Source organism: Ochotona curzoniae, unplaced genomic scaffold (genome assembly GCF_017591425.1).
Source record: "Ochotona curzoniae isolate NIBS_2020 unplaced genomic scaffold, NIBS_Ocur_1.0 contig_2692, whole genome shotgun sequence".
In the NCBI taxonomy this organism is placed as follows: domain Eukaryota; kingdom Metazoa; phylum Chordata; class Mammalia; order Lagomorpha; family Ochotonidae; genus Ochotona; species Ochotona curzoniae.
In genome coordinates, this window is record NW_024465556.1 from 1445957 (window position 1) to 1466141 (window position 20185).

The 20185-nt window shown below is 42.0% G+C and overlaps 1 long non-coding RNA gene across 4 annotated transcripts in view; it reads right to left on the reverse strand.

Annotated features, from left to right (window-relative positions):
- LOC121153317 overlaps nt 1-20185 on the reverse strand; it is a 387354-nt gene that overhangs the window by 303283 nt on the left and 63886 nt on the right. Inside the window, exon 3 of one of the 4 annotated variants that reach the window (XR_005883382.1) lies at nt 10924-11079. The exons of the other annotated variants lie outside the window; for them this stretch is intronic. This is a non-coding gene — a long non-coding RNA (uncharacterized LOC121153317). The remainder of the gene's footprint in view (nt 1-10923; nt 11080-20185) is intronic. 4 annotated transcript variants of the gene reach the window in all.

Consider the following 20185-nt stretch of genomic DNA (forward strand, 5'->3'; position numbering starts at 1 on the left):
GCGTTGGTGGGACTCTGGGGAGAGGCTCCGTTTCAGATATGAGTCAACGTGGACTAGAAGAGCTGAAAGAGAGCCACAGAACAGAAACACAGGAGTTAAAAGCCAGGGGAGATGGTTAAAAAAAATCATCACCCCTAGAGAATCTGCAGACATCACCAGATGTCCACAGCATACTCAATTGGTAGTTCTAGCTCATCTTATCTAAATATCAATTGGAAGGGATATTCCCTGCATGCACGCCCCACTGGAAAAAGAACAAAGCAAAGGCTTAAGGAAGGCACCGGGCCAGGTCTCTGCCCTGATGGAGAGGAAGGCTGGCTGACAAGCTGGAAAGACAGCCGCTGACTCTGAGGGGAATGGCCATGCACTCAGAGCACTCTCTGCAGTGAAGGACGCTGACCAGGAGCATCTGCTCCAATGAAGTATGCATTTCTATTGATGGTCCAGTGATTTCACATAGAATATTTGGAACAATCGAAAGACCATGGCATCCCCAAGATGGAAAATGGTTTTCTCATATATCCAGGGCCTGCCCGTGTGCTTTGGGAAAAACTCAACCCAGAAAAGGAGATCCTGGTGAAGCGCCAAATTCCTGGGCACCAGGTTTTTACAAACCCAAAGAAGAATGGTGGCAGCCACAGAAATAATCTGCCTTCCAGAACTTGCCATCTGGAGAGAAACAGAGAGAAGGAGCAGGCGACCAGCACACATTCCAATCTACCAGGGGCCCGAGGCCTCCACCTTTCCATGGATTAAGCTTTCAACTTGGTTCCATTTTCCACCATACATGCACAGAACATTCAATTAAAACCAGGCACTGTCTGGTTTTAACACGGACAACACAAACAACAGGGATAAGGCCAACAGGCAAGGCCCAGCTCTCTTGGATGGAACATCGATGATAACAAGGGTGAAAGCAGATAAACAGATGGGATTGGTTTTGATACTATCAAGTATCCTATGAGTCAAACAGAGCAAAGAACTCTGCCGGGGAACAATGTGGGGTGGGGACTTCTTTAGAAAGTGGTTAAGGAAGGCCTCTCTGAAAAGGCCCCTGAGCTAAAATGAGAGTCCTGAGAAGGACCCAGCTTTGCTGGGGAAGGCATCCTCCAAATAAGGGAGAAGGAGCAAAGGCCCTGGGGCAGGCAGAGGCAACAGTGGGGCGGAGCTGGTGGGGAGGTAAGCCAGGGCAGCAAGCCCTGAGGCAGGTTCTGCAGGCCTCTGTAAGCTTGAGGCGGCAGATCCCAGTGGGCAGGCATCTGGCACCCTGTGCAGGACAGGAGAAGCTGGGGGAGAGGTAGAGTCAGGGAGGAAGAAAGTTCATCCAGGAAAAGAGGCCCAGTGAGCTCAGCACCAACAAAAGAAGTGCCAGGAGCAGTGCTTACCACGCAGAGCCACCAGATGGCTCTGTGAGGGGATTGCCAGCCTGACTGCCTCCTCCCTTGGCTGAAGTTTTTTTCCTGTTCCAAGGTAGACTTTGTCCCAATGAACAAAAGCTTCTTTTGCACTTACAACAAGAATCAACACCATTAACGCCACAGGGGTAAGTCACCTTTGCTATCCTGAGGGCTAAAAGATACAACGCTTATCACCTTGGGTTCCCTCCAGGCTCCATTCCCAAGCTTTTACTTTCTAAAGCCCTGGGCTCTTCTGACAGGCGTGTTCCCCCTTCTTTCCAGATGGACAATACCAGGAACAAAGGAGTTTCCTAAGCCTGGGCCCCCAAGAGCCTAATTACCCAAGAAGTATGACTTCAGAGCACTTCAAAACTGTGGAGTGGTGTTGTATAGGATTAGGTCTGGGAGAGTGAGGGGCCAGAATGGAAAAAGCGGACTCTTTTCATGAGCTCCCCTTGCAATAGTTCACACTTCCACTAAAGGCAAGAACTACTGCAGACCACCTACTACACACTGGCCCTGGACACGTGTGTTTGATGTGAAAGCAGGATCCTTGGCAACTAACCTTAGGAAGCCCAATCCGCAGGACTTGTGGGTGACTCAATCTACCTCATCAAAAAGCCAGTGCTCAGGGACTTTATGTGTGTGTGTGTGGGGTGGGGGGTGGTTCTGAGAAACCAAAGGGCAAAATGATTGTTGGCCATGGGAATTTGGGCAGCTGGAGTACTTCTGCTTCTTTTACATCCACTGGAAGTAGCCTCGCCTTCACCTCACTGAGTTTCCCCATGCCTGGGGACACATGGTAGGGGCGTTCAGATCTGTGACCTTCACACGAGACAGGAGCTTCCAGAGTCCTATGTGCTTGCATCCCCAGCTTCTCTCACGGAGCATGGCTCCTGACAGGCCTTCAATGCTCACTGAACCCAGTCATGACCCAGGAGAGAGTCTGGACCAAATACAACATCGGGTTAAGTTGGATCTGATTGAATCAAACATCCCAGACCAGGCCTTACACATGCATATCCCTGAATGGAGTGTGTGCACGCTGGGTTTATTTTTGTCTCAAGGTTAGGAGTTAGAAGTTTAGAATTTTAAGGCCCCTTTATCCACAGATCCATTCCATCTCCATGTCGTCACATTTAACAAGATAGAGGATGCAATGGGACCTGCCTTAAATGTAAATCTGCCAGAGCAACACATACATACAGATATTATGAAGCCCTTTTCAGAAGTGAGAAGAATAAAGACACAGGTCCAGCACAATGGTTAAGATGCTACAAATAAAGGGTTCCTTGTGACTGATATGGAAAATCTGGATGTAGTCACTGACTCATGGCTTCATCCTGGCTTAGCAGTGGTAAACATTTGGGGAGTGAACTAACAGATGGCAGTTCTCTCTCTCTCTCTCTCTCTGCCTCTCAAATAAAAATTTAAAATAAAAGTGACAAAAGTAAGACCAAGAGAGGCTAAGTAATCTGCATAATGTCACACTGTCCAACAGTGGATCTGCCAGGATTAAACTTGGCCAAAATGATCCTGCTACAAGTACATTAGGAAACACTTCTTTGCTGTTCTAGAACACAAAAATGTTCCAGTTATGCCTACTAAAATCACAATCACTGGGGATTGGATATTTTTTTTTAACAAGCTCCCTGGTGGAGTCTAACATCTGGACTTGAGAGCCACTAACCCTCAGGCTAGTAGAGAAAGCTTCTGGCTCTGGAAGAGGCTAGTGGTGAGCACAAATGGACCCTGTCCCAAGAATAAGAGGATAAATTACAGAAAGATCTGACCTGGATAAAGATGACCAGCATTCCCTTCTCCTTTGGACATCAGGCCTATGATGTGGGCTTCCATTGCCAGGGGTCTATGCAGCCAGCATAATGCTGTAGGCAGGCACTAAAGCAGGTGTCAAAGGGCTGAAGTTTTGCTTTAATCAACATCTTTACTGGTCACATTGTGGCTAGAACTCAGGAATCTTCCTGTGACAGTGGGCAAGAATAAATGAGTGGGTGAACATAGACACACAGACAGAGGTGGAAAAGAAGGGAATAATATTGCTAAATATATATTTCTATATAGAATGTTTGTTTGCTGTATATTCTGTGCACCCATACACCCACACATGAAAGTATTTCAAAAAATTCATAGAAAATGTGTATTATGGAAAGCATGCATATATTTTTAAAAATTGCATCAAAATAAACTTAGCCTTTTAATTCCATTTTCCTGTGAATTCTTGGAAGTGCCCTCACACTGAACAGAATTGTTCACAATACCCTGCTTGCTGCCTGTCCCTGCCCGAGGTGCACACACACTCACAGGACGTGCACATCATCATCGCGTTCGTTCTAACAAGCCCCAGTGGACAAACTAAGGGGAAGACATAATCCTGGCACCTCAAGTTGTATTATTTTTCTACCTGCCCTACTGAAAAACATAAAAGCCATAAGGGGCCTTTGGTTAATTGCTTTCAGCACAGCAGAGGGAGACAGGCCTGGTGTGCGAGTCTGGCATCGTCTCATGAAATGTCACAGGTGTCATTTCTCAGCCACATGTGGGAGCATGAGACATGACAGGGAGACCCTCTAAACCCAGCCCACAAGCTGTCACTGTTGAAGGAGCTCTAGTCTTCTCCTGGGGTGGCCGGCAGTACATAGCATTTTGGTAAGACGAACATTCCCAAGAGGCCCTAAGAACCCCTGGTTCTGATCACACGCCTCCCCAGGCAGCCCTCTTTAAGTGGCTCCCAACAGCCTCCATTCTGTCCAAATCAAAAGGGCCAGAAGCCAGCCCCTTCCTCGGGGATCCCCTCACACCGAGCAGCACCCCCTGATGTGTCTTTGCAGCATTCTCACCATCCAGCCCTTCACACACTGAAGAGTTCTTTTAACTGAATTTGAGTGGAATCTTGGTTAAATGTCACCAGAGCCAGCCTGCTAAACCTGGGATAGTAGGAATCATACCTTTTCATTCAACAGTGACAGGCACTGTGTCTGCCCACTTGTATCTGCCCATGTAATCAGTCACAAACTGGCTTGATGACCCATCCCAACATATCAGGGTCATCTCCTGATTTCCCCACACCTATACCTATGTCCCATCAAATCTACTTTTCATTCACACCTGTCTTTTGCGTATTTTTATGTTCTTCCTTTAAGTAATGGACATTATCTTCATCTAAGGACAGCAACAAGCAAAGAAAACAGAATAAATCCTGAAGACATATTTTACATACTGTAAAACTATACACACAACGTTGGGCAGCTGTCTCCACTAATGCCAGAATATTTGTGCCATCCCAAAAAGAAACCATAACTCCACATGCCTCTCTTGCTCCAGATCATCACATCCATCAGTCTACGCTTTTTGTTTCTATAGATTTGCCTATTCTCTATATGGTAGTTAAATGAATTTTATAACACACATTTTATGTCTGGCTTCATTCACTTAGCTCATGTATTAGTAGCATGTGTGTAATAGCATGTAATATAGCATGTATCATGTATAACATGTAATATAGTGTGTAATAGCATGTATTAGTACTTCATTCCTCTTCATGTCTGAACAATACTCGACAGTATGGCTATACCATATTTTTCTTATTCATCAGTACTGGGCATTTGGGTTACTTCCACTGTTTGGTTATTACAAACACTGCTTTCGCTAAGTATTCATGCACAATCTTTGGCACGAACACATTTTCACTAGCTTTGGGTATATACTTAGGAACAGAATTGCTATGTTTGACTTTGGAAGATGTTTGTCATTTCCTCACCAAGTGTTTGCACTATTGCACATTCCCACCTTCAGTATCTAAGGATTACAATTTTTCTAACCCTTGCCAACACCTCACTGTACAATAATGACAACTGCCATTCTACCGGGTATAAAATGGTATGCCACTGTAGTTTTTTCTCATAAAGATTTATTTATTTTTATTGGAAAGTCAGATATACAGAGAGGAGGAGAGACAGATAGGAAAGATCTTCCGCCCACTGGTTCACTCCTCACATGGCCACAGTAGCCGGAGATGAGCTGATCCTGAGCCAGGAGGCAGGATCCTCTTCTGGGCATCCCACATGAGTATGAGGTCCCAAGGCCTTGGGCCATCCTCGACTGCTTTCCCAGGCCACAAGCAGAGAGCTGGATGGGAAGCAGGGCCACCGGGACATGATCCGGTCCCCATACGGGATCCTGACACACAAGGTGTGAACTTTAGCAGCCAGGCTAACGCTCCAGGCCTATCACTGATTTGCATTTCTCCAATGACTAATGATGGCTAAACATCTTTTCTTGTACTTTTTGGCTATTTATATATTCTTATGGAGAAAGGTCTACTCAAATTTTTAATCATTTTTAATTGGGTTATTTTATTTGTCTTCTACTGTTGAGTCGTTGAGCATTCTTACATACTCTATGTACTATACTCTCATTACAGATCTGATTTGTAATTATTTCCCACCTTCCAGGGGTTGTTTTTTCACTTTGTGGTAGCATCCCTGAAAGTTGAATTTTGATGAAGTTTAGTTTATTTTAGGTTACTTACACACTTTAGGGACCATATCTAAGAAAGGCATCATTGCCCAATCCAAGGCACAAAGATAAACATTTCTGCATTTGTTCAAAGTCTTGTATTTAGATCTATGGGCAATTTTGAGTTAACTTTTAAATATGGTGTGAAGTAGGTGGTCAGGATTCATTCTTTTGCACATGCATATTTTTTATCCCAGTATAACTGCTAAAAAAATTACCCCCATTGAATTGTGTTAGCCAGGAAATGGTTTTGAAATTATTTATCAATTTTTACTTCAAAAGTAAAAACACAGAGAGATCTTCTATCAACAGCTTTATTGCCCACCATTCAGGACTCAGCCAGACCAAAGTCAAGAGAGAAAAATTCAGTCCACAGCATGAGTGGTGAGAACCCAAGTGTTTGACCCATCAGCTGCTCCTCTCAGCATGTGTATTAACAGAAAACTGGAATTGGAAACAGAACTGGGACTTAAATCCAACTGAAGTTTGATTTGAGATGCAGGTATCTCAAGAGTAACCTTAACCTTTGTTCCAAAGGTCTAATCCAAGAAAAAACCTTTTTTAAGACAATAACGATCTGATGCACTGGTCATGGTAGACCTCCACCACCACCACTGCAGCCTAGGGTGATGAGCTTGAATATTTTGTGTGAAACATCTGTGAGCATGTTGGCCCATGTCTTTCTAGTTGTATCAGTAGTTTTTAAATTTAAGGTAAGACACCCAGTAAGACTGAGGACTTTTTATTATATATTATATTATATTATATTATATTATATTATATTATATTATATTATATTATATTATATTATATTATCAACCTCAGGAACTAGGTTGACTCCCCCTCTGTCCTCCTTCCCTGAGTCCATCCATGGCCCAGGCTCCAAGTAACACCTTTCGACACAGACAGCTCACACTGTGTTTTGTTTGACTGTATAGCCCTACTCTCCCCTTCCAACTCCCCATTTTCACCCAGCTTTTAGAAGTGTGCACCTAGTTCACGGGCATCTCATATTCAACTCGTTCAATGTGTCATTTTCCCTCCTACCACCCAGATCAGACCCCAACTTCTCCTTTTCTGGTCACAGCACTGTAGTTCCCATAACCCAGGGATAAATCTCAAAGTCATCTTCACTTCTTGTTCCTCTCACCACCCCTCCACAGCATCTGATCATTCTCCAGGTTTACATAATCATTCCTTTATCCTGACCATCTACTGGTACCCTGTCTGAGCCAAGTTCTTACTCTGCAGTCTGGGCTGAGGCAATAGAGGTCTCTGCCCTTACTTGCTTCTTGCTCAGCTCCTCATTTTCTAATTTATTAGAACACCAGATGTACTAGCTAAAAGAACAGTTCTGAGCATTTAACTTCTGGCTCAAATAAATAAATAAATAAATAAATTTCAGTGGCTTGTCATGGTCCCTCAAGTTCAGTAAACACCCAACTACTCAGGAATCCAAGGACCTCATTTCTCTGGCTCCAGCCTGTCACATGGCCTCCTCTCCCAGTTCTCCCCAGAGACTCTGTGTTCCAGCCAAAGGTATCACCACTGACATTCTCTGCATTTCTGTGCCTTCTGCCTTCACTTGCTGCTTTGCCACCACCCTCAGCAAGCTAACCCTGCTGAATCTTCCAGCCCATCCCAAATGTGATCAACTCCATTCAGCTTAGCTGATAGCTCAGCTGAAGGAAGAACCACCTCATCATTCATCTCTGTGATCTACTCATTTTTGTGTGACATTGCCTATTGCATTCCTCACCCCTCTCAGCAGATGGCATAATGCCTTGACCGACATTCTTCCTTGACAGATCCTGGTCACATTCAGCAGGGACTCACATAAGGGAACAGGAATCAGAATCACTTGGAGAACTTTACCAAAACACTCCGCTTGAATTCTAGACCTCAGTATTTTCTAAAAGTTTCCACTGTTGATTCTGATGTGGCTCTTGTCAAATCCACAAAGGTTACTAGATACTGAACATTTGCTCTGTACCAGGCCGTGTGTATGTATCATTTTATCTAGCTCTCACAGCTAGCGATATTTTCCCAACATCTTCATAAGGAAACTTAGGCTTAAAGGAGCTTTTTTTTTTTTCTGCCTCAGGTGGGCCACTTGTGAAGAAATACAAGTTCCTGAAAATCACTTAAAATTTATTTCAATAATTTTATCAGAGATTTTCCAGAAAAATTTATATCCACATTTAGTAATTTTGAACTGGTTTCCCTTTTCTTAACTTTGTGGCCCTGGCTAAGTTTTTGCCCTCTCAGTACATTGATGTCCTCTTCTACAGACTGAGATGATGCCATTGGAAACAAGCATCAGTCCAATGCACTTCTTAGTACCAAACAACTGTGGCCTGAGGAGCTCTGCAGTTGAAATAAGTCACAAGGAAGGCTGACTCCGGGTTTTTGGGGCAAGGCTAACATTGACGAATAAAATTTTACTGAGGGACTTTTCGCTATCAGGAATTGGAGAAGTAAACAGAGATAGGGTCTCCCACACATGAGTAGGACAATTTTTGTTACTTTGACCAGGGCCACCCTCCCCACAGAGGAGTTTTCCCCTCAGCTTGGTGGCCTGAGGCTTCCTTGGGGAACTGCCTGTGCCAGGGCTTTTCTGCTTCTGAGCTTAGGAGTGGCCTGTGTGTCTACATCACCACATTCCTCTCCCAGACAGAGAGAAATAAGAAGCAGCTTTGGGGTTTGATCACTTTTACCACTGCCTGGAATCTCATAGTTCTCCACTTCCCTATGACATTAACCAAACATGGTCTAGTTCTGCTTTCTCTCTGTGCTGAGTGTACTTGAGGTAGGGAAATGAGATGATGATAAAGGATTGTAATGTGTTCTCTTGCAGCCAGGACATAGATGTGTGAAGTTATCTCAGCTATTGCAGCTTACATTGAACTGAAAGTGCTATTTTAACTCTTATGTAACATTTTATGCAGTATTGAGAGACAGATCCCCTTTGCTAGCTAGTTAATTCCTGCCCCTGTCTCCCAAAGCCCCTAATGGCCAGGGCTGGACCAGGACCAAAACCAGGAGTGAAGAACTCAATCTAGGCTTGCACACAGATGACACGACCCAATAACTTAAAGCATCACCACTCCCATGGTGTTTACTGAAGGAAACTAGAATCAAGGGCTCGAGCCAGGAATCAAACAGGATGTGGGATGCGAGCATCCTAATGGAGTTTCACAAATGGCTGGCCTGGGTTTATAGTATTCTTTCAGGTAATCACATGCACTATTAGGATAGAATTATTGCTCCCACTTCATAAAGGAAAAAACAGAACCTCCGAGTTTGCATAATTTTCCCAAGGCCACACAGTTAATGATCTGCTTCATTGCCTGGAACTTCTGGGAATCTCTTTGAAAGAAAATAGACATTGTAGAGAGGGACAGAAAAAGGACATCTCTGGCCATCCTCTTTCCTTCTTACTCCTTGCCTAGAATTCAGACATTATGCTAGAGGACAAGCAGCCATACTATGACTTTGAACCTGGAAACCACACAGAAAAAGATAGCGAAGCACAAAAACAGAAGTCTATGCCACTGTGTTTTCTTGCAACACCACACTAGCCCCAAGCAACTAACCTTTCTCCGTTAGCTTTGTGCTATGTTTAAGATACAATATGTTTCCCTATGGAGGGTTTAAGGCCGTCTCTCCTGGTGATGATTAGTGTTTGCTTACCAGGAGAGATTATACATATTTGCATTCTTTGTTTCAAGATTTATTTGGTTTTATTGGAAAGTCAGATTTATAGAGAGTAGAGACAGAAAATTTTCCATCCACTGGTTCACTCCCCAAGTGGCTACAATGGCTGGAGCTGAGCCAATCTGAAGCCAGGAGCGAGGAGCTTCTTCTGGGTCTCCCATGCAGGTGTGGGGTCCCAAGGCTTTGGGTCATGCTCCATTGCTTTCCCAGGCCACAAGCAAGCAGCTGGATAGGAAGTGGAGCAGCCAGGATACAAACCGGCACCCACATGGGATCCCAGTATGTGCTAGGCAAGGACTTTAGCCACTAGACTACCATGACAGGTCCCACATTTGCATTCTTACAGCCTAACTGGGGAGAAATGCATGATCACTTTGGATTTGGTGAATTCTTACGGTTGTCCTAAGAGAGTTTCAGGGTAAATGGAGACTGTTTACAACTGTCTGACCTAGGTGGCAGGATCACTCCATTGGAGGGCCTCCACAACTTCACAATTGCTTTTTCCAGAAACAGCATGTGGGAAGAGAAATTTGTTTTCAATGCTTATCCTTTAATCCCAATTTTTCTCTTTCCTTTAGTTAAAGGACCTCCTGGAAGACACATTTGTTCTTTACCCACATTCTTAGTTCAATGATGTTTCCAGTCTCCTAGGAGAAGATTACATTTGACCTTTGCTTGCCTTCTAAAACCATTGTTCTTAGGCCATACAGCATCTCCTGGCTTAGAGTCCTTGTACTATATGAAGTTGCAAGTGGATGAAGTCAGGGCAAAATCCTTTCCTTTGAGGAAATACCAAGCATCCTTGCACAGTTGAGTAGGGAAAGGGAAGGGTTTGATAGAGGGAGGAACAAAGGGGAGGACTGGGAATGAACCCTTGTTGAACGTCCACAGTGTGGGCTATGTATTGTCCTCTTTGCTAGGTCTTATATTCTCAAGTCAATCCTTAGCTAGGCTCATCCAAGCACTGTTATTCCTCAGTGCTAACTGGTCAGGCCACGCCTTAGGAAATGATAGCAAAAGCATGTGGACTCAGATGGGCTTCACTCAAAGTCCATGACTTCCCATTATACCTACATGGGTGCACTGGCATGCCAAGCATACTGGAAAGTCCATCCTACTCAGATTATCAGATTACCAACTTAGCAAATGTGAAAAATACAGAGGGAAAAGGTCACTTGTGAATTTACAGCCCAGCATACTATGTGACTCTGAGCTAGCTCCTTACCTATGCCATGGGTTATTCTCATTCATAAAATGGGAATGAAAATCTTACCTACTACAGAGTTGTTGCAGAGATGGAATGAGAAGGAAGTCTTAAAGCACCAGCTTCTACAGAGGAAGCTGGCATAGCTGTTATAAGGAAAGGCTGCATCCTATGTCCAAGTGCCTGAGTTTGATTCTTGGATCCACTTTGGAGTTCACCTTCCTGCTGATAAGAACGAAGTGGGCTGCCATCATGACCCAAGTAGTTGGGTTAGTTGTTTTCCTGCCATCCACGTGGGTGATCCAGATGTAGTTCCAGGCTTTTGGTTTCACTATGGCCCAGCCTGGCTATTGTGGGCATTTGAGAATGGAAACTCAGATTAAAGATTCTCTTTCTCTTGCCTTCCCTCCCTCCTTCCTTTTCAAATAGGGAAAGGGAACATTTCAAATAAATGTTCATCTTTAAAGCTCTGCCTTTAAAAAATTCATTTTTTAGATATATATATTATTTTGAACTTTCGAATTATGTGTTACACTTTCATATAGACTGGGATTTCCCCCAAACTCCTATCCCCAGACAGATTTTCCCCATTTTGCTACAGTGGTATAATCCTTCATAAAGAATTATAATTCCATCAGTCCCTTATTTAAATGTACCCCAACATTGCTGGTACAAAGTCAGACAGTCCAGCATCCCATTGCCTACACTTGTCCAACAGTTTCTTTGGGAATCTGTCTTTCGTCTGGAAGCAGGGATGCATGTTGCATTATACCCCCACATCTGGATATGGTAGACCACAGTACTCCATCATTATACATTTCCATAATTGAGAAGCCATGAAACAAGGCCAACAACTGGTATGAGAACAACAGCCTCAACAAGCGATGTCTGGGAGAATGAGGTAGATTCTTGCGGTTAAGAAGACTGATGGGCGTTACCTCTTAATATTTCCAATTCTGTGTAGTAAGTTTAGTCCAAAGTTTAGAATTTACTTTGTTTAATTTACTCTTTCTCCAACTGGAGTGACCTATCCAAAGTTTACAAAAGTGCCATGGAAGCAAGGGCCATTCAGCAGCCTTTGCTTCCCTGAATTCTGGGAAGCAGCCAAAAGGGACATGGGATGTAGGAATGTTCTAAACCTGTTGCATTTTTTTTCTTCAGTGTGTTGCAAGAATCCAGTATATTTTTCCATTGATAATGTGCACATTGCTCTCCTGACTACATTTTAAAGTACGTAGTTATTACTAAGAAGTCATTTCATTCTAGTTCTTCTCATTGGTATGTTACGTGCACCAGTTCATTAACCTATCTGCGTAGAGTGTTGCTTTTAATACATAGAAAGTCATGCATAAAATACTTGCTATATCCTTTCAGAGACAAACCAATTGTACATTTCTAGAAACATTATACCCAACATTCAGCTCTATTAGCAATCACGTAAATAATTTAAAAACTGAACAGCAAAACTTATTTGCTCACAATTAGAAATGAAAAGAATGAGTAAGTCATTCAACCAGCAGGATTATAAATTTTCCCAATGGTTTGTCACTCTGAGAAATACAAGTGTACTAGCCTAAAAAGATTTAGCAAAAAACCACAAGATTGGATGTTAAGGATGCACAAGGCACAGGTGTGCTGGAAGAAAACTCAATTTTTAAATTTACCTAGGGCTAAGTCCTCAGGAGAAAATAGCAGCGTGGTTAACAGGAAAGCTGGTTCAGGTTTAACTGCTCTGAAGCAGTTTTCATAAAATCACTGGATTAAAAAATTAACTTTTAAAAGTTGAGGTTGTCAACACATACTTTTGTCAAAGAAGAATTTCAAATACAGAAAAGTTATCACTCAGCCACCACATTTCAGTCATGAAATGGGACCCTTTACCAATATAAAAATAAGAGGGACTTAATTTTGGAGTAAAAGACAGTTCTTAACATTAGATAAATGAATGAAGTGGAAACCTCACTGCCTGGCATTACTTTCCTCATTTCCTCAGGCATCAGTGAAGCCTGTCCCACACTGGCACCAATCCAGGGCATAGCGTTTGGGAAGGACTGCCTTAGCACCATCTCTTCTGGTTCCCTCAAGGGGCTTAGGGTGTCACTCCCCTTCTCTGAGGTTTAGTTATCATCCATGAGATGGAAATAATGTAAACCCGTGTGCCTACCTCACAGGACTTGGCCAAATGAGCTCAATGACACATACAAAGGATCTCTGAAAAGGGTCAAGAATTAGACCAATGTCCAGAGTTGTTATTCTTTCTCTGTTCAAGTTCATAGGCACTGTCCCTGTTAAGCAAGCACAAACTGATAGTTGATCATGGAGAAACAGCACAACTGCTGAGGGATGGCGACTTTGTCCACCCTTTTTTTTTCTGGGCTAGCACCACTCAAACTAGGTCACAAATGGGCATCTTCTTTACCAATTTCAAACATTCCAAAAGAACTGCCAGAAATTCAACATGCAGCCCTTTGCAGACAACACCGTGCACTCGCCTCTGTATCTGTGTACCTGGGAACAATGCTAGGAACAGAACAGGGCAGCAGCAGTTGCTGAATGAATGAATGAATAAGCCTGGGAGTTGAGCACCAGGAAGACTTTGTTCAGTGCATTATACTAACGTCTTTAGCCATTTAACAGAAGGAAAACTGCTAACTCCTGGGGAGGTTAGCAAATCTTTCTATATAAAAAAGAAGATGTGTCTACCTTTATATGTAGAATGTTTGATATATATTTAAATTGCTAGTTGGAATTTAAAGTGGTACAGCTCTTTTGAAAAAACATTTGAACACTTTCTCAAAAATTAATCATGGAATTATCAAATACTACTCCTAAATATATATATGCAAGAGAAATGAACATGTCACATGAAAATCTGTAAAAGAATTCTCATGGCCGAATTATTCATAACAGCCAAACAATGGAAACAACTGAGATGTCCACAAACCAATGAGTAAACAATACACGACAGATCTAAGCTGTGCAATATTATTTGGCAATAAAAAGAATGAAGCATTATTATCTTCTCCAACATGAATTAAATTTGAAAACATTATGCTAAGTCAAAGTAGCTAGACAAACCACATATTGGGTTAAGCTACTGAAATGTTGGCTCCTGTATTTAATTTTTACACCCCAAATGGGCTCCAGCTCCAGCTCTAGATGTTCCACTTCTAATCCAGCTAACTGCTAATCTGCCTAGGAAGGCAGCAGAAGATGGGCCAAGTATTTGGGCCCCTGACACTTATGTAGGAGACCTGGATGGAGTTCCAGGATCCTGGCTTTGACCCAGCCCAACCCAAGTCAGTGCAACCATTTGGAAACTGAACCAGCAGACAGAAGATCTCTCTTTCTCTCTTGTATGCACTCTCTCCCTAATTCTGCCTTTCAGATAAATAAATATTTTTCAGAAAAAATAAATAAAACACTGTAGGAAACAAAAAATTTGTGAACAAATGGAATTATATTTCACTGAGTTAGCTTTAAGCAAATAGTTCCAAAGTATGTGTCCCGGAACTAGAGTTATTAAAATATGTAATAGCCTTATTCCTTTTATAGCAGGTAATTGGAGACTATACACTAAGTTAGTGGCGAATATTGCATACCCAATAATTGATGCATGAATGAATACATTTGAAAAGCCCACATTCACTTTCCTTAGAGACAATATTTTTGGAAACAGCAGGAAAAGCTGTCAAACTTTACTCCCAAAATCAAAAAGAAAAACCAAGATAGTGACCCAGTAAAATAAACAAGCTCGAGATCCTTGATCAGAGGGCTCTCAAGCCTTGAGACTATTTTCAAAGCTCAAGAGTACTAAACAAGTTACTTCAATCAGAAATTTCCAAATGTGGTAAAACTTTCAGCTTTATCAAAGACAATCTTGAAATCTTTATAAAGTACTCAAAATAAAATAGATATTATTTTATTATTTATTTTATTGGAAAGGCAGATATGCAGAGAGCGGGAGAGACAGAGAGAAAGATCTTCCACCCGATGATTCACTCACCAAGCGGCCACAACAGCCAGAGCCGAGCCAAGCCGAGCCCAAGCCAAGAGCCAGGAGCCTCTTCCGGGTCTCCCACACAGGTACAGGGTCCCAAAGCTTTGGGCCATCCTTGACTGCTTTTCCAGGCCACAAGCAGGGAGCAGGATGGAAAGTGAGGCCGTAGAGATCAGAACCAGTGCCCATATGTGATCCCGGCATGTGCAAGGCGAGGACCTTAGATTAGGTTACCATGCCTGGCCCAATAGATATCTTTAAACAGTTAAGTCAAATCTATTTTCAGGGGCTGGCCTAGCAGCTCTACAAACTAATCTTCTGCCTGCAGTGCTGGCATCCCACAATTGATCTTAGCCAAAAGACGAAGAAGCAATAGCACTGGCATCCCATATGGGTGCCAATTTGAGTCCTGACTGCTCTACTTCCCATCTAGTTCCCTCCCAATAGCCTGGGAAAGCAGCAAAAGATGGCTCAAGTCTGGATCCTGGGTTCAGATCAGCTCAACTCTGGCTGTTGCAGTCATTTAAGAAGTGAGCCAGATGATGAAAGACCTCTCTCTCTCCCTCTGTAAAACCATCTCTCAGACAAAAACAAATCTTAAAAAGAATAATGAAAATCCATTCTCAACATCATACAAAGAAAATTAAGGGCATAATTCCTGGCCAGTAAACAGTAATAGAACTCCAAAAAGATTTAGAATGATGGCATTGAAACAATCATATCTGAAACTTCTTCAACTACAATGAACAGTTACAAAGGTCCAGAAAATTGTACAATTAATGGATACCTGATTTGGGACGTGAGTCCCCAGCACCAAGTAATTTATGTGGTATCATAAATGAGGAAACCAAGAGCCAGAAACTCAGAGCAAGCAGTTTAAGGCCACCCTGGGAGTTATGAACAAAACTGAAGCCTAGAATCCAGACTTCAAAATTTCCAACTTTGTGTTTTCTCATTCCATTTTTTAAGTAGCCTTTAAAAGAATTCTGTGTACTAAGGTGTTTTCTAATCATATGGGATATGCCAAGAAAAAAATGGAATTTTAATGCACATAAGGTAGCCATAATTCAAAAATGTTATAAACAGCTTAAGTGAAGGTTTGCCCCAGGTTCAATTTTAAAAAATATTTCTCACTGTTACATAGGTTCCCCACTTTGGTACTGATGCTTGGAACTACTGAAAATGTTGCAACTCTTCCCATAAACATAGTTATCCCCTTTAGGTGGACAAATCCAGCCTTAAAAACACAACCTTTGTGAATGGCTTTCATTCTTTGCGTTGTTGAAGGTAGAGTGCAAAGAATGGAGCAAATCAGCTTGGGCTCCAGGCTTTGGCAAAAGCAAGTCACACCATTTACAGCAGAACTGAGAAAGATATAATCTGAAAATTTGGCTGTGTGTTTATTTTTCTAAGGCACAAGTGAAGTGTTTGTGGGAGGTAACACCACATGGCAAAGTGTAGGCTCCTCTGGAGGCAGAGGAGAAACTACAGAGGCAACGCAGTTTTACCTGCTGGCAACAACTCAGTCTTCTCATTAAAATAAAAAAAGTCCCCATTCTCCTTTGGAGGACACCCGCGACACTTGGACAGAAATGAATTTTACCATCACTTCCCTCACCAATGCAAAGCAGGGGTCATGTGACTGAGGTCTAATCAACCAGAATATCCCAGCTCCCACCACCCCCACTGGTCCAAGAATGGCCATTTGGAAAAGGCAAGCCAGTGAGACTCCATGGCCAAGAGTTTATTCAAGAAATCTCTTTTCCTACTCAGCTCACAAATCCGAGGAGCCACCAAGCTTAGTCCATGGCCAGAGACTACCAGGGGCTTGATGTTCAAAGGCAAAAGAGAGAGAACCAAGCCAAGAGATGGTAAGCAAGAGAAACATAGGACGAATGGAGACTCACTGGAAACCCAAAGATTGAACCACTTGGATTAAAAATTATCTCAGGCCACTAGTTAAGACAGCTCTTTTTACTAAATTTGGAGTCTGTCTCTTGCACTAAAGATAGACAATACTGTGTAGGGGCTCAGCAAACTCTGAAAGCAGACAAACGAAGTGCAGGTCCTGGCTCGGCTGCTTACTGAGCCTTTAAGCACGTTATATAACACTCTAGATAGTGGTTTTCCCTATCCGAAGAATGAAAGCAGCACTCTCTACTACTGAAAACCATGAATAGTAGCTCATCTATCTAAAGCAGCTGCCCATATTCAGTAAATATGAGCTTGAATTTTTTTTAATGAATGAACTAATTAAAGCAATTCTGTGCTTGCTGTTGAATGCTATGTTACTACAAAACTATTTCCTTTTTATGCAGTTTCACTACGACATGAAGGAAAGTTGGTCTTTCAGTAGCTCCTCACGGGAGGCACAAAAATGTGTATAATGTTTTCTGATGTTTCTAAGGAGTTTGGAACCACAAAGGACAAATGCTTGTGATTGTTTACTAAGAAAATAAAGAATGCTGTTATATGGCTCATGTTCTTCATATTCAAGGCAAACTAAGGCAAAACAAAGTCTTTAATCCTGAACATGAAAAACCCTGAAAGAAACCAAAATAAGATAAGCGACTGATAAATATTATCTGAATATTATTAAAGTTTTCTTCTATTTGCCTCAATTTCCATATGCATTTCAGTGAGCATTAACTCTACTCTAAACGTTTTATTGTCTGCATGTATCCTAACCACATCATTCAACTTCCAGAGTGTTGGTTTCAGAATTGGAGAATGATAGTCCATTAGAAGTAAAAGATATAACCATGACCATTTTATGCAACTCTCATTTTGCAAAGGGAAAGAAACTTGTCCAAGATCAGACAGCTAGACACTGGTTGCACTGGTATTATAGCCCGGCTTCTCCACTAATTAAGAAAAGTCTTTGTAGGAGACACTGTTGATTGGACCACTTGTTAGGTTAATTCTACCAGTCTTTCAAGGATTTATTTAAATATGACCTCCTCAAAAAACCTTCCTCTGGATATCAACTGGAAGAAATCTTTCCAACCATTCACTCCTTAGCACCTGGCTTTTTCTTTTATTATTGCTCTTGTGACCTTGTGACCATACAGCAGGGTTAGTTTCTACAAGTTAGTTTCTTGAAAGGGGATTTATATCTTGTTCATGTTTCTTTCCTCAGCATCTACACTACACCCTAGAATATAGTAAGCACTTGATAAATGATTGCTGACAAATGAATTATTATGTCACTTTATTTTCTGTAAGTCAGTTGGCTTACTTTGAGACTAGAACTCAGTTGCATAAGAAGAAAAGTCATTACCATATGATCTGAGCTGGATACAAAGCAGACAGCATTTTCCCAGTTCTTCAGCATTTAGGAGGGACTCTATGACAAATTCTGGCCAAAGGCTTCTAGGCAAAGTGGCCCCTCTAGTTCTGCCTTTCACCACATGAGCACCAAGAAGCCACAGACGAGAAGGAAACCTGAAAGGAAGCAGCCATCACCTGAAGGGAGCAGCCACACCTGGTGTGAACGGGAGAGGTGTGTCTGTTGTATGTAGCCACTCGACGTGGGGCTCCTTTGCTGCTAAAGTCAAGCCCAGTCTAGACAGACTGAAACAGACTTTGTGACAGCGACTGCTGGTCACAGTCAATTAGGGCACAATCCTTACTTTCGGCTGAAGCTGCAGTGTATCACCTTACATTATCTGTCAGACAGGAAAGATTCCTGGACATTAGCAGCCACTGCTAGAGGGTCCCTTTCCTGTTTCTCCCTGGGATTCAAATGTAGTGCTTGGAGCTCCAGTAGCCATGTTAGTTCATGAGATGTCTTTGACAGTAGACATCACAAACTAAATGTAATGGGTACCATGTTGGGCTGAACCAGGTCCTGTATGGAGTTGCTGCACTAAGCTAAGACTGCCCTATCTTTGAATTTTTATTGAAGAAAATTAAACTCGCATGTTTTTAGCGGTATAGTTAGATCCATGTTATTCATAGACATACATAATTCTTCATTGATTCAAAAGTTCTGGTCATAGATTCCCAAAGAAAGTCATTGAACTGACCAATGAATGAGGTATAAAAAGAGTCCTACTTTCAGGGTTTATTTATTCATTTACTTGAAAAGCAGAGAGAGAAGAGAAATCTTCCATCTCCTGGTTCACTCCTCCAAATGGCCATGATGGCTGCCAACCATCCAGGCCCACGCCAGGTACCAGGGAGCACTTCCTCCATGGCTTTCCATGAGCATTAGCAAGGAGCCGGATTGGAAGCAGAGGAGCTGACTCAGATTGGTGCTCCAATGAGATGCTATGCTATCATCGCAAACAACAACTTAACCTGCTGTACCTCAGAGTACTGTTTAACATGGGACCACACTGGGGAAGAACAACATTGCATTCCACCTCCATGATCTGAGTAACTGCAGAAAAATTTGATCACTTCTTAAATCTATTATCTTTAATGTTTTTTCTACATTTGAAAGCTCTGAGGGCAATGTAACACAAATCAAACCTTCCAGCATAATTCCAAGTATCTTAAATGTAATCATAAGATGAGATTGATTGAATGTTAAACCGGAAAGACTAAAAAGAGCAAAATGACTTGGTGTCTCACATTGTTAGGGAACATTTTTTTAAAAAATTAAAATATGAAGCATTCTAGCATTCTTCCTGGAGAAGCTACTTTTGAGAGGCTGTTAGAATTTAAGCACCAGGGATGTTTAAAACGGGCATAACAAAGTGTTTATTATTATTATTCTCGGGGACTTATCCACCTTCATTAAGTTTCATTATGAATGTGTCTGCCATTACTTTAATACGAACTGACACAAAAATTGCACCTGATTCCAAAGGAAAATGTAACATTCAGAATCACCAAAGACTTTTGTTCTTTCCTCTATTAATCTTCCAAACTAATACACTGGCTCATTTCACCTTAGTTACATGCTTTTCAAAATCTAGCTTTCACAAAAGTAAAGCAAAAGCAAATTTATAAACTCATGCAATCACTGTCACCACTAAGTTTCTTCTTCAAATAAACACACTTTAAAAAACCATCAAAACCCACTCCTCTGACAACGGGTACAAATTCCATCTCATTTAATCCTACCATGCAGCTTCTTACAAGACTGGATGATGTTCCTCTTCCTGTGACCAATGGAGAATCTGAAATGGAAGCGTTTCCAATAATAGCCATTTTAGGGCACCTGAACCAGCAAAAACTGGAAACATAGGGCAAGGATCGTGTTCCCAGAAGAAAAAAGTTCATTATCAGCCTTGGAATACGAGTGACAAGCGTATCATTTTCACTGTGAAATTTCTCATGAGGTCTTTCACCTACAACTGTTCCTAGAAAACTCTGTAATGC